We start from the raw sequence: 13,091 nt of genomic DNA, 5'->3' as shown, positions 1-13,091 counted from the left end.
ACCGAGGACTTCCGGCCACAATTTCCTGGCAATGACTCTCCCTCTTCTCTGAAAATTTGGCTATAAATTAACAGTACACATTGAACTCAGGACTCTGAATTCTCAGAGGCCCGCTGCCCAAGTCTTATTGAGTGTGCTTTTGCTTTGTGGCCCTAGGAGGAAGTTCTGAACTGAGTTTTCCTTCAACTCTAAGTGGAGTTCTTCGCAGAAGCCCACTTCCACTCTCTTTGTGAAATGCACTTTGCTTGCTATAGTAAATTTTTGCTGCCTGTACTTGCTGTCTCTGTGAGTTTCATTCAGTCCATTGTCTGGGGCTTGAAGAACTTGTCCTTCACACCTACAGCATTTGTGTCCCTGACACTCTCATGGGAGATCTGGATGGAGTTCCAGCCTCCTGGCTTCAGCCTGGCCCAGCCATGGCTGTTATGGGCATCTGGAGGAGTGACCCAGGGAATGAGAGTTCTCTCTCTGTCTCTGTCTGTCTCTGTCTTTCTGCCTTTCAAATGAATAAAATATGACAAGTTATTAAAAAAAAAAACTCGCTAGCATCTTTCAAGAAGGATAATGCAAAATCTTGGTTCAGAAACTATTGTGTTCCAAAAGCTCAAGTTTGTCAGTTTTATTCTTAACCTAGGACAAATATTTGCATAGCAAATGTGTTGTGATATATATGAGATATGTTAACACCACAGTAAGTTGCCCTGGCAGTCTGAAATATCTTTTCTGTTTAATGATATTAGTGAAAAGTACTTATTTCAGAAAAGTATTGAAAAAAGGAAAACATACAACCATTAATATTATATGGTATACTAATAATATCCTACTAACTAACCAGAAACAGAGATATTTCACAGAAACACATGGGATAATATCACATTGGCCTATTAATATTATGACTAAACACCATGAAAGCAACAAGAGTAATATGCAGTCTTCAAGTAATATGTTATTGTCCACAGAGTGTTCTCACAGAATCCTCTTGAGTTTGTTAAGGTCAAATGCTCTCAAATTTGAAAGATTTGTTGTCATTATATCTTTGTGGTGGAACATAAGTGTTATTTAATTATGACTGATTCATTGAAATATTCAGTATTTATTGAAATTCTGCAAAAGATGAAGAAACATTCGAATTCAAGTATTCTATGACCTACTTAAAATGACAATCAAATGGTAGTATACTTTATGTATTAAAAGCAAATGATTGGGCCGGCGCTGGGGCTCACTTGGTTAATCCTCCGCCTGCAGTGCCGGCATCCCATATGGGTGCCAGGTTCTAGTCCCGGTTGCTCCTCTTCCAGTCCAGCTCTCTGCTGTGGCCCGGGAAGGCAGTGGAGGATGGCCCAGGTGCTTGAGCCCCTGCACCCACATGGGAGACCAGGAGGAAGCACCTGGCTCCTGGCTTCAGATCAGCACAGCACGCCGGCCGTAGCAGCCATTTGGGGGGTGAACCAACGGAAGGAAGACTTTTCTCTCTGTCTCTCTCTCTCTCACTGTCTAACTTTGCCTGTCAAAAAAAAAAAAAAAAGCAAATGAATGCTTTAGAATCTCTTAGAGGATCAAAAAATGTTAATGAATGCTAATGTGTTATTGTTAATAAATGACTTTTGCACATAACTGGAAAAGACTATTAGTTCCTTTCAATACTTAGAGGATTTTATTTATTATTAAAGGATCTAATATCCCATTTTTCCATGGCTCTAATGAATTTGGTCTGACATATTTTACTACTACAGAGCCTCCATCTGCTGCGTTCCTGCCTTCTGATTTAATTCTAGTGGTCTTGATGAAATCATCCATCATTTTTAGGAAGATTTTTTTTCCTTACTGGTTTTTGGGACTTCCTCACTAGGTCTAGCTTTTTGCTGCTTTCTCTTCCTGATATGTCACTTTGAAAATATTTCTGTGACTTTCTTAAATTTTCTTATAGCATTTGAGGTTTCATTTTAGCTTCAGTTCATTTTTCTATTTCTTATCCTGTATGCTGTGCTTTTTATTTCCTTCTACCAATAACTATGGCTTAGGTTTTGAAAGTTCTGGATCTATTTGGGGCCTTCAATAAAATAGGCAGATCTTCCAAATAAGAAATGTTTTCCCTGCATTGTCATTGTATAACTTGTAAGTATTCTACTGGGGTAAAGGCTAATATATTAGATTTAGCTGATTATATTACCTACTTACTTTTTCTTGATTTATGGGCTAGGAAGTGTTTGTTGTTAAACCCAAATGGTCACTTAAAATTTTTGCTTTGTGTAGCATGAAAATTAAAGAAATTTGGTTTTAAGGAACTTGGCAATTTATTTTTTTAAACATTTATTTATTTATTTGAAAATCAGAATAACACAGAGAAGGAGAGGCAGGGAGAGACAGAAAGAGAGAGAATCTTCCATCCACTGGTTCACTCCCTAATTGGCCATAGTGGCCAGAGCTGTACCCATCTGAATCCAGGAGTCAGGAGCTTCTTCTGGATCTCCCGCATGGGTGCAGGAGCCCAAGGACTTGGGCCATCTTTACTGCTATCCCAGGCCAAAGCAGAGAGCTGGATCAGAAGTGGAGCAGCCGGGACTCGAACCAGCAACCATATGGGATGCTAGCACTGCAGGCGGCCGCTTAACCCGCTACAGCACAATGCCGGCCCCAGCGATTGATTTTTGAACCTACACAAAGAAGACCAACCAAGAAGAAAGAGCAGATAAGAGATGTGTGGGCTGAGTACAGCATGCCAGAGTAGAGACGTGTGCTGAGGGTACGTTGGCAGTATCTGAATGTAGAGATGGAGATTCGTGAAGGTAGAAGGAGTCAAGGAACTCCATGCTTAAGTGTGTGTGTGTCTGGGGGTGGGAGGGGGTTCATTAAAGGATAGTAATCAGGAGATTGCATTTTAATTGTTTAATTTATTTTCATTTATTTGAAAGAGAGACAGAGCCTCCATCTGCTGTTTACTCTCAAAATGCCTGCAATGGCCCAGGCTGAGCCAGGCCAAAGCTGAGAGCCAGAAACTCAATCCGGGACTCCCATGTGGGCGGCAGGGGCCAAAGAACTTGAGCCATCACTCTCAGGGTGTTCATTATCAGGAAGCTGGAATAGGAAGTGGAGCTCTGACTCAACCCAGCCACACCAGTATGTGCAGCTGGCATCCCAAGCAACGTCTTGACTGCTGCACAAACACCCACCCCAGAGGTTACATTTTAAGGACTCAGAAGATCTCTGAGAAGCTGAGACAATGGGGTGTGCTCTGGATAGCAATGTGTACAAATGGCTTCCACATCTGTAGAGTCAACCCATCATGGATCAAAAATATTCACAAACAGAGTTATGTCTGTACTGAGCATGTGGAGACGTCTTCCCCCTTGTCATATTTCCTAAACAATACAGGATAACAACTATTCACATAGCATTAACACTGCATTAGGTTTTGTAAGTCATCTAGAGATCATTTAAAGTATATGGGAGGATAAGTGTGGGGTATATGCAAATATTACACCATTTGAAAAAGGGACCTCAGAATTTGGGGTGTGTGTAATAGGGGTGAGTGGGAGGTTCTAGAACCAGTCCCCTGAGGTTACTGAGGGACAAAGAATGACTATATTAGCAAATGATGACAATGGATAACTGACATGCGAGGTAGTATACAGAGTTTCTGAAGATAGCATCAGAGATTGATTCCGGACACTGGAGAGTTACACACAGAAAACATGGTCAAAGGACAGTTGTGGAGTTACAACCACATCCTGATCCCTTTTTCCACAGTAAGTGACGCCCCAGAATCCTGTTGTCATTAAGCAACTTCACGACCTGTGAATTTCAACTTGTACACTCCAATAGTGGGTCTGAGATTAATAATGGCAACTTGAATCAATAACTGAATCTTCATTTTAAGCATGATATTGTATTATATAAATGTGATTCTCAAAATGAGTTTTTTATTGAATCCTGAAGGGCTGGGGATATCTGAGGAAAAAGAAGCTGTATAGATAGAAAAAAAGTCATAATTTTGTAATGGGGAAACAAAGAAAACCTATTTTTAATTTATTTGAGAGACAGATAGAGTTTCTATCCACTGATTCATTTCCCATATGGCTACAATGCAAGGAACAGAAAACTCAATCCAGGTCTCTCATGTGGTTGGCAGGAGTCCAAGCAGGAGCCAAACTACTTGAGCCATCACCATTGTTCATCACCCCATGGTCTACATTTGCAGGAAGCTGGAGCAAGAAGCCAGGGATTGAACCCAGCCACTCTGATGTGTGTTGTTTTTCTAGGCCAAATACCTGCCCTTAGGTTTTAAAGCACAAACTATAGGGCAGATGTTGTGGCACAGCAGGTTAAGCCTCAGCTTGAGATCCCCCCATCCAGTATCTGAGTGCCTGGGGTTGAGTCCATCCTCCGTTTCTGATCCAGCTTCCTGCTAATGTCCACCCTGGGAAGCACCAGATGACGGCTCAAGTACTCAGATTCCTGCTGCCCACATGGGAGACCCAGATGGAATTCCAGGCTTCTGGACTCAGCCTGGCTTGGTCTCACCTGTTGTAGGTATTTGGCAAATAAATGAGTGGATGGACGGTCTCTCTCTCTCTCTCTCTCTCTCTGTCCTATAAATTTGCTTTTCAAATAAATATAAACATTAAAAACCACATTCTACAAAATAAGGGCTTCAACAGTTGGAATGTGAAAGACAATGATCTGGGGCCAGTGTTGTGGTGTAGCAGGTTGAGCCTCTGCCTACAACACCAGCATCCCATATGGGCATGGTTTCATTTCCCAGCTGCTCCACTTCCCATCCAGTTCCCTGCTAATGTGCCCAGGAAGGCAGTGGAAGATGGCCCAAGTACTTGGGCCCCTGCATCCATAAGGGAGACCCAGATGGAGTTTCTGATCCTGGTTTCAGGCTGACCCAGCCCAGCTGTTGCGGCCATTTGGGGAATAAACCAGCAAATGGAAGACCTCTCTTTTTCTCTGTCTCTCCCTCTCTCTCTGTGTAACACTGCCTTTCAAATAAATAATACCCTGCCAGAATCTTCATGAGGAAGAAGTGAGATTTTCATGTTGATCAAAGGAGGGCATGAAATAACGCAAACAATATTAACCTGTATAATGACAGATATGGTGCTGCTACTCAACTCAATGCGGGAGTCAGCATTCAAGACAATTTGAATAATGGCCTAGTAGCCAGTTGGGAATTGAGCTCATTTAGTTATTGAGCTCATTTAGTAATATTTGTTTCTCACAGTTGATGTCCTGTGGGCATAAATCTATTAGGGCCAGGGTAGGGAGTAGATTTCATGTGGTATGTTGTTGTGAGGGTGAGGGTGTGGCCAGCAGGCAGCTGGGGGCTCTACCTTGCAGGTTTAGGGCTCAGGACTTGGGCAGAGCCTTGGGTTACATGCAGAGAGGTAGATCCGAGGTGCAGGGACTTGGGGATGGGGGAAATGTGACACAAGATGATGAGAAAGTCCTCACCCCAGAGGTGTTTGACCTCTCAGAGGGCAAAGTTTTGGGAGCCAAAGGCAATTGAGCTTAGAGGTCAAGGGAAGAAACTTGGGTAACACACTCGAAGAGTGGTGGCAACCATGACGCTTGGGCAAAACCACACAGAGCACAGTGTCGGGGGAGCAGCTGGGCCCGGGGTAAGTGGGCCAGGGCTAGCAGGGAGCTCCCCTGTGCTGCACTGTGGTGGGCGCCTGGCCCAGCGGTTGGGTTCTATGATCACGACCTTCTCCAAGCCTCCTCGGCTCACCGTGGCTCACCGGAAAGCCCATCTGGGAACACAGCTCATTGGATTTCCCCACCCATGAGCATCAGTTTTTCTCCAGTGCCCATGGGAACATTTCACGTGGGTTCTTCCACTACCTGACTCCATATCATTTGACACAAGCAACAGCGCCAAAAAAAGGTGTCCATGCCCTGCTTTCCGTGGGTGCAGGAGGTATGACTCCAAAACCTGGGGCAGGATCTTTGGAGAGGAATTCCTGGAAAAAACTGTCCTCTAGAAGGTTGGGGAAAGCCTGGTCCCTTCCCCCTGGCTCGGTAGTCACCTCCAGCACAGCTCCCAGCTGCAGCTGGCACCTTTGCAGAGCCCAAGTCCTTCCTTGATTTTTTTTTTTTTTTTGACAGGCAGAGTGGACAGTGAGAGAGAGAGAGAGAGAGAGAGAAAGGTCTTCCTTTGCCATTGGTTCACCCTCCAATAGCCGCCACGACCGGCGCACTGTGCTGATCCGAAGGCAGGAGCCAGGTGCTTCTCCTGGTCTCCCATGGGGTGCAGGGCCCAAGCACTTGGGCCATCCTCCACTGCACTCCCTGGCCACAGCAGAGAGCTGGCCTGGAAGAGGGGCAACCGGGACAGAATCCAGCGCCCCGACCGGGACTAGAACCTGGTGTGCTGGCGCCGCAAGGCCAAGGTGGAGGATTAGCCTACTGAGCCGTGGCGCCGGCCGCCTTCCTTGATATTTAGAAGTCTATGATTGACCTATCCTCGGGGTTCCACAAATGATCACTCATTATCAACGCACGATAGCTGTATGTCTGTCATCACAGTGATGTGTACCGTGAAGGAACTCTGCAGAGCAAACCCCAGAAAGATGTGATTGGAACTGCCAAGGCAGGACTCTCCACCAGCATCACCTGCTAGGCTTGTTTGACGTGTAGATACTGGACGGCGCCCCGCCTGCTGATTCTGATGAAGTGAATCGGAGAGGGGTGGAGCGTGGGAAACTCATTGTTTAACAAGCTCTTGAGGTGATTCAACAGTGCAAGGCATATTATCATATTATCATAGCAGGAGAACAGTCCAGGGTTAAAGGCCTGACAGTAAAGCTCCTTGTCAGCAAATGTGTGTGTGTGTGTGTGTGTGTGTGTTTTACTACCTCTCAAATGTTAATGGTGAACCAGAGTAAATGCAAAAGAAAAGGAAATCTACTCCCATAAAGTAATGTATGATACTTAAAACAATCTCTACCGTCTACATCCTGAAGTCACTTTCACCTGGATTAGAAAGTAAGACGTGAAAGTTAAAAACTAAATACCAAGCACATTCCTGTTAGATGAACTCCATTTACAAAACCAAGTTAATAACCAAGCTGGGGATGTGCCCATCGCACTATACAGCTCCTCCTTGGTCATGGCTTTGCGCATTGCCCGGCAAAGCTTCAACCCTTCAAATCTAAAACAACAGTTTCAGCTATCAGGCTTTTTAGAGGCATTTTGGGGAACTTGTCTCCCTCCTTGTTTTATTTATTAGAATAAGTAAAAGAAAAATCAGTATGGGCAGCACATTGTTGGTAGAGTCATTATTTAGAGAGGGATACAATTTCTATCTGGGAAGGAGACTAGCTCTTTAATTACAAATATGATTTCTCATTGTATATATTAGATATATAATGTATATAAAGCATATAGAAAAATATACACAGACATCTATTATTTAATTATTCATTTCAGCTTAATTTTCAAATTGTTGACATTAATGAGCTATATTATTAATAGCTTTATGTGAGAAGATAGTACTATTACTTTCCTTGCTAAATATAAGGGAAAACATAAATATCTTGTGCTTCAAGTATTGCAGAAATACCAATGTTTAGCCCTGTTATAGGATTTTACTTATTTAAGATATGTTATAGGAATTAATTATAATGTATAAACATATATTCTAATGGTAACAATTTATATCTTATCATCATTATATAAATTATATTATCAAAAATTGTTAGAATGTTTAGATCGATCAGGGACAGAGAGTGCTTCCAAATTAATAAAAATGACAGCTTCAATAAAAATAATGTCATATATACAACTTGGAGCATAAAAGTTATTTAAAAAGTTACAGACCTTGAGGAAATCTTATATTTGAGACATTTTTATTTGGAGATTCCATGAAGTTGAACTCCTAGTTTTGCAATATTCTACACTAGGAAAGCATCTGCATACTCATAACTGAGTTCTGTTCTGCCTAAGTAGAGAGAGTCTTTGTGCCAATTATGATCACACTTCACAAAGGGGTCTATGCTCACAAGAGATTATGAAGTAGCCACTGTGACACCCTAATAACCCAGTAGAGTTATAGCAAAGGAAACAATATCTTTTTTGTTGTACTTTTCCCATAGCACAACTCTGACCAATATGGGAATTGTGACAAAACTAGTAATGGCATAGAAAAGTATAATTTGAAGACTCTCTACTTTTCAGTTGTATTTTATTACTTTGACTATAAAGTAATGGCAACAGAAAACGAAATGCACATCTAGAAAAAACGGCCCTGGTTAGTTCATTATTCAGTTCAGTCTTTTATGTCTGCTTTCTCTTATATTTGCTTTTCCTTTTCCATGATTTATTACATTTTTAAGTCTAAGAACACTGTTGTGAGTGGAGTGGATGTTGCACACAGCAAGTTAAGCTGCAGCTTGCTACTCCCACATCGCATAGTGAGGTGCCTGGTTCAAGTCCTGACTTCTCAGCTTCCATTCCGGCTGCCTACTAATGCACCTGGGAGACAGCAGGTATGCTTGGGACCCTGTCATCCATGTGGGAGACCCAGATAGAGTTCTGGGCTCCTGGCTTCAGCTTGGCCCAGCTCTGAATGTTATAGGCATCAGGGGAGTGAACTCATGGATGGGAACTCTCTCTCTCTCTCTGTCACTGCCTTTCAAGTGGATTACAAACAAAAATAAACATTAAAAATAAGAAGGGCTATGGTTATCAAGAAGTTGTCATTTGTAATTTATAACATTGGCTAGTGTTTTTTTTTTTCATTTTTTTAAATAATAAAAATCACTGGTGCTTGTTTTGTGGATATGGACCTTCACACTGGAAGAGCACAGGGAAGATCAACACAGTCTCTGTGCCAGGATGGCCCACACATTTGAGAATCATTCCCCATTACTCAGCATTGTCTCTGAAGAGAGGTGTGGGGAATCAGGGTGGAACGTGGACTAAGGGATTTTTAACTTCTTTCACTAATATTTTCTGGATTTTATTATGTAAAACACAAATATTAATAAAAGGTAATTTTAAGTGGAAATACATTTATTGTTTGTTTCTGTATCATGTAACATTGTTTTATTCAAAATTATTTATTTATTATACTCATATGCTCTTCTCTGAATCAAATACAAATTCCAAGATAACAGGAAATTCTATATATTTTGTTCAGTGACATATTTCCGTTGCCTTGAATAGTAACTGGAACACTGTGAGTACCCAATAAAGTTATTGAGTGAATGAATGTTGGGGTCCCACTCTATACCAGGTTCTGTACCAAGAACTAGACTACATCAGTAAATGTGACAGAATCTTTGCTTTATTGGTGCTTACTCCTTGTTCTCCATGGTCTACCAAAACTCATTCTACTCAAGTCCCCAGGTTGACTGACAGAGAAGAAAACACTGGATGAAAAGCAGCAACACTGGAGATGAGCATAGTAATTAGTTTTGCTCTCCTTATCCGCCATCCCCATCTTACCACTCCTCTATCTTAGTACCAGTTATTAGGAATAGTTTCACTGACACCTGGGGATACATTAGAATGGATGTAGTTATTAACTTGGGTGCCATAAACAAGAAACAAAAAGATGGTCTGACAGTGTGTTTAAGTCATAGAGCAAGCCAGCAGGACATGACACCATTGCCACAGTTGCAGCCTCGCTCCTATCCTTCAGCGCACACCCATACCTTGCTGCCAGGAAGCTGCAGGCCCACGCCTCTGCATGCTGCAGTCCCAGGTTTCTTTACCTCCAGATAAACAAATCGGACACCTTGCATCATGGAGGCTCATTTAAGAGTCTGAAATTAGGGACTTATTTTAAATTAGAACATGGCCAATCAAGGAGCAGCAAGACCCAGTGCGCCAAATACTGGGAAAAAAAGAGGAGTCTGCTATTGGCAAATCAAGCTGAGTGCTTCATTTTATGAAAGGTCAATGAATTTCAGGAGAGTACCATTGGGGCTGTTCTTCTAAGCCAAACTGTGTCTTGATGACATAACAGCAAAGATTGAAATATGAATATAAGATACAGCTAGTTAAGAAGGATGCCATAAGTTAGCACCAATGTACTGCAAGGAGCACAAGCAACTGTAGTTGTTTATATCACAAATGAGGAGTCTTTCGTAAGAGCAAAAAACTAGGTTAAAGAGCTTCAGAGGCAAGCGCATCATCAGAACACAAGACCAACCCAGCAAATGAAAAGAGTTGTTGATATCCAGGAAGTACAGTCCCATGAAGATGACAACAGTTTTTTCATGGAGACAGCAGCTAAAACATCGATGAATGTAAATGAAATATTCATGGCAATAGCTAAAATGTTGCCAAGGAATGAACCACAGAATCTAGGAGCAAATTCTGCTAGAGGAAGAGGAGCAGATCATACTGAGCACACACAACCAAGCACAACCAACTAGGAGTCAGTGTTGCAGCAACTAAACCTCCAGTTTGAATTAGCTGGGGAAAAATCTTCCGCTTTTTAGACGTAAATAAGAGTGGAATTGAAGCATTTAACTAGCCCAGCATGACTCCCAAAAAGAAGAGACAGAGATGTAGGACAGAGTAAAGTGTCTAACACAAAATTATTTTAGGTATTTTGAACTTCATTTTCAATAACATACATGTGTCTCTCTGACTGTTTCAGCAACAGATAGGGAAAGTAAGCACTGTGTGTACACTTGTTTCATTGAAAGGGTGGATAGGAGTAATCATTTCTCATCACTAGAAACAGAGACAAATGACTATCTGGATCTTCTGTGAACCAGCCAGCTTCTCCAAACTAATACAGTAGTCATCTATGAAAAGGACTTGGAACTTATTTGGAGTTTTCAAAAATATTTTTAGGAGATTCTGAATATATTTATGCTTAGGTAAAGTATTCAGGCAAAGAGTGATTTTCTTTGGTATCCATACTTAAAGTATACATTTCATATTTTCAAAAATTAACCACAAGAAAATAGTCCAAAGCATTAGTGTCATCTAAATTATAGCCAGTCCTGTTATTTTTTAAATGGGCAATAAAGTCAAAAGTAGCCCCATCTTGCTTTAGGACTATGATAACTGATAAATACATATTACTGGGTGGTGTTCCCTTTAGACATGTGAGTGCTTTAAAAAAGAAAACAAACCAGGTGCCTCTGATTTCTATTTAATCAGAACTGGCTATTATATATGTCATCTTGGGGGTTGAACATAATACATTCACTGCAATTATGTACATTTAAGTTTGAAGATTTTATATTTGATCTTAAGCTGTACTGTAAATAGGGTACTGCATTGTAGGTTCTATACAGCTTTACTTTTAAATTGCACAGGTACAAACCTGTGTTTGAAATACATCATTCAGTGTTTGTTGGGAATTCCTGACACAATGATCAGGTGACCTCAGTCCTAGCTGCCTGCCAGCCAGGTTGGGATTTTCCCATTCATTTTGCTGGATGCCACTCAAATATCTTGTTTTAGGAATCAAGCAGGCAAGGAATCCAATGATTCGTATATTAAGTTTTTCATTTGGCTGGTTTGTACTTTCTCATCTCTTTTCTATATATCAAGGACATAGGCATAGAAAGAATACTCTAATGTTGCATCATTCCAGACACTTTCTATAACCAACAGAGAATGTAGTATCAGAAAATATTGAATTTTCTTAATTTTAATTTTTGTTTATTTATTAGAGAGAGAGAGAGAGAGAGAGAGAGAGATTCACTAGTGGTCTGCAGTGGCCAGGACTGGATTAGGCTAAATCTGGAAGCTAGGAACTACTTTAGGTCTCCCATGTGGGAGGCAGGGACCCAATTATTTAAGCCTTTGCTATTGCCTTCCAAGGTTTGCATTAGTAGGAAGCTGGAGGCAGGAACCAAACCCAAGTGCTCTAATGTGGGACCCAATTAACTGTTAGACTAAACACCTACCCCATCATGTGGCTTTTCATGCAACTTTTAACCATTAGGCTTCTTACAGGTGAGGTTAATAAAGACTGGAGAATTTATTATTTAATATTCTATTCCACTCAATTTTACTTTTAATAGAGTGACTATTTTATGCCAATTATCAGTGTGAGTAATAAAGAACAGTATTTTAAAGATTCATTAAAAAACAAAATTTAAAGAAAGCCAATCACATGAATACAATAACCAATCATATACTCTTGGTGAGCTGAAGCTTTATGTATTTAAAGGCGGAGTGACAGAGAGAAACAGAAAGAGAGACCTTCCATCTGCTGGCTCAATCCTCAAATGGTCACAACAGCCAGATCTGGGCCAGGCCAAAGCCAGGAGCCAGAAACTCCATCTGCGTCTCCCACATGGGTGTCAGGAATCTATCTGTCTTTTGCTGCCTCCCAGGTGCTAATGCTGGGTTGGAAACAGCCGCAGGATTTGAGCCCAGGTTCTCAGATATGGGATGCAGGCATTTTCAACTGTAGGTTAACCTGCTGCATCACAATGCCCTCTCCTCTCTTGGTGACTTAAAACTCTAACAGAGACTTTTCTGTTACATTTTTGTGAGACAGCATTATACATGTCCAGATTTCTTTTTCTCTCCCCTTTGAGTTGCATTTTAAAGTTGTATTGGCATTGTGGCACAGTGGGTTAAACTACTGCTTGTGATGCCAGTATCCCAAATCAGAGCAAGAGTTTGAGCCTGGCTGTTCAATTTCCAATCCTATTCCCTGTTAATGTGCCTGGGAAAGCAGCAGAAGAGGACCCAAGTACTTGAGTTTCTGCCGCCCATGTGGGAGACTTGTATGAAGTGCCTGGATTTGGCCAAGTCCAGGGCCCAGCTCTTGTGGCTATCTGGGGAGTGAACCAGTGGATGAAAGTTATTTCATCACTTGTCTCTGCTTTTCTCTCTCTCTCTTTCCCTGTCAGTCTGCCTTTCAAATAAATAAATCTTTAAAAATTTAATCAAATATTTCAAATGATACAAAAAAGTATAAAAAGTGTTCAATATATTGAACACATATATTTAACAATTTTTCATATTTTGTCATATTTGCTTCTTATGCAAATATTGTACACACATACTATTATTCTTGAAAGAAGAATATGCTTTTCATGACAAAGATAATAAAGTGAATAAAGAGGTGTACATTATTATCTAAGGGACATAATTCAGTGAAC

General features: G+C 41.2%; 1 pseudogene; it reads left to right on the top strand.

Moving 5' to 3' along the window:
• The first annotated feature begins 9,804 nt into the window (after window positions 1-9,804).
• Window positions 9,805-10,410, top strand: LOC100343742 (ras-related protein Rab-5A pseudogene; annotated as a pseudogene).
• Window positions 10,411-13,091: the final 2,681 nt, after the last annotated feature.

The sequence above is a fragment of the Oryctolagus cuniculus genome, chromosome 13 (genome assembly GCF_051225735.1).
Source record: "Oryctolagus cuniculus isolate XC-2025 breed Fujian yellow rabbit chromosome 13, ASM5122573v1, whole genome shotgun sequence".
Lineage (NCBI taxonomy): Eukaryota > Metazoa > Chordata > Mammalia > Lagomorpha > Leporidae > Oryctolagus > Oryctolagus cuniculus.
The sequence above is the reverse complement of the archived record's forward strand: the minus strand, read 5'-3'. Positions and strand labels throughout refer to the sequence as shown.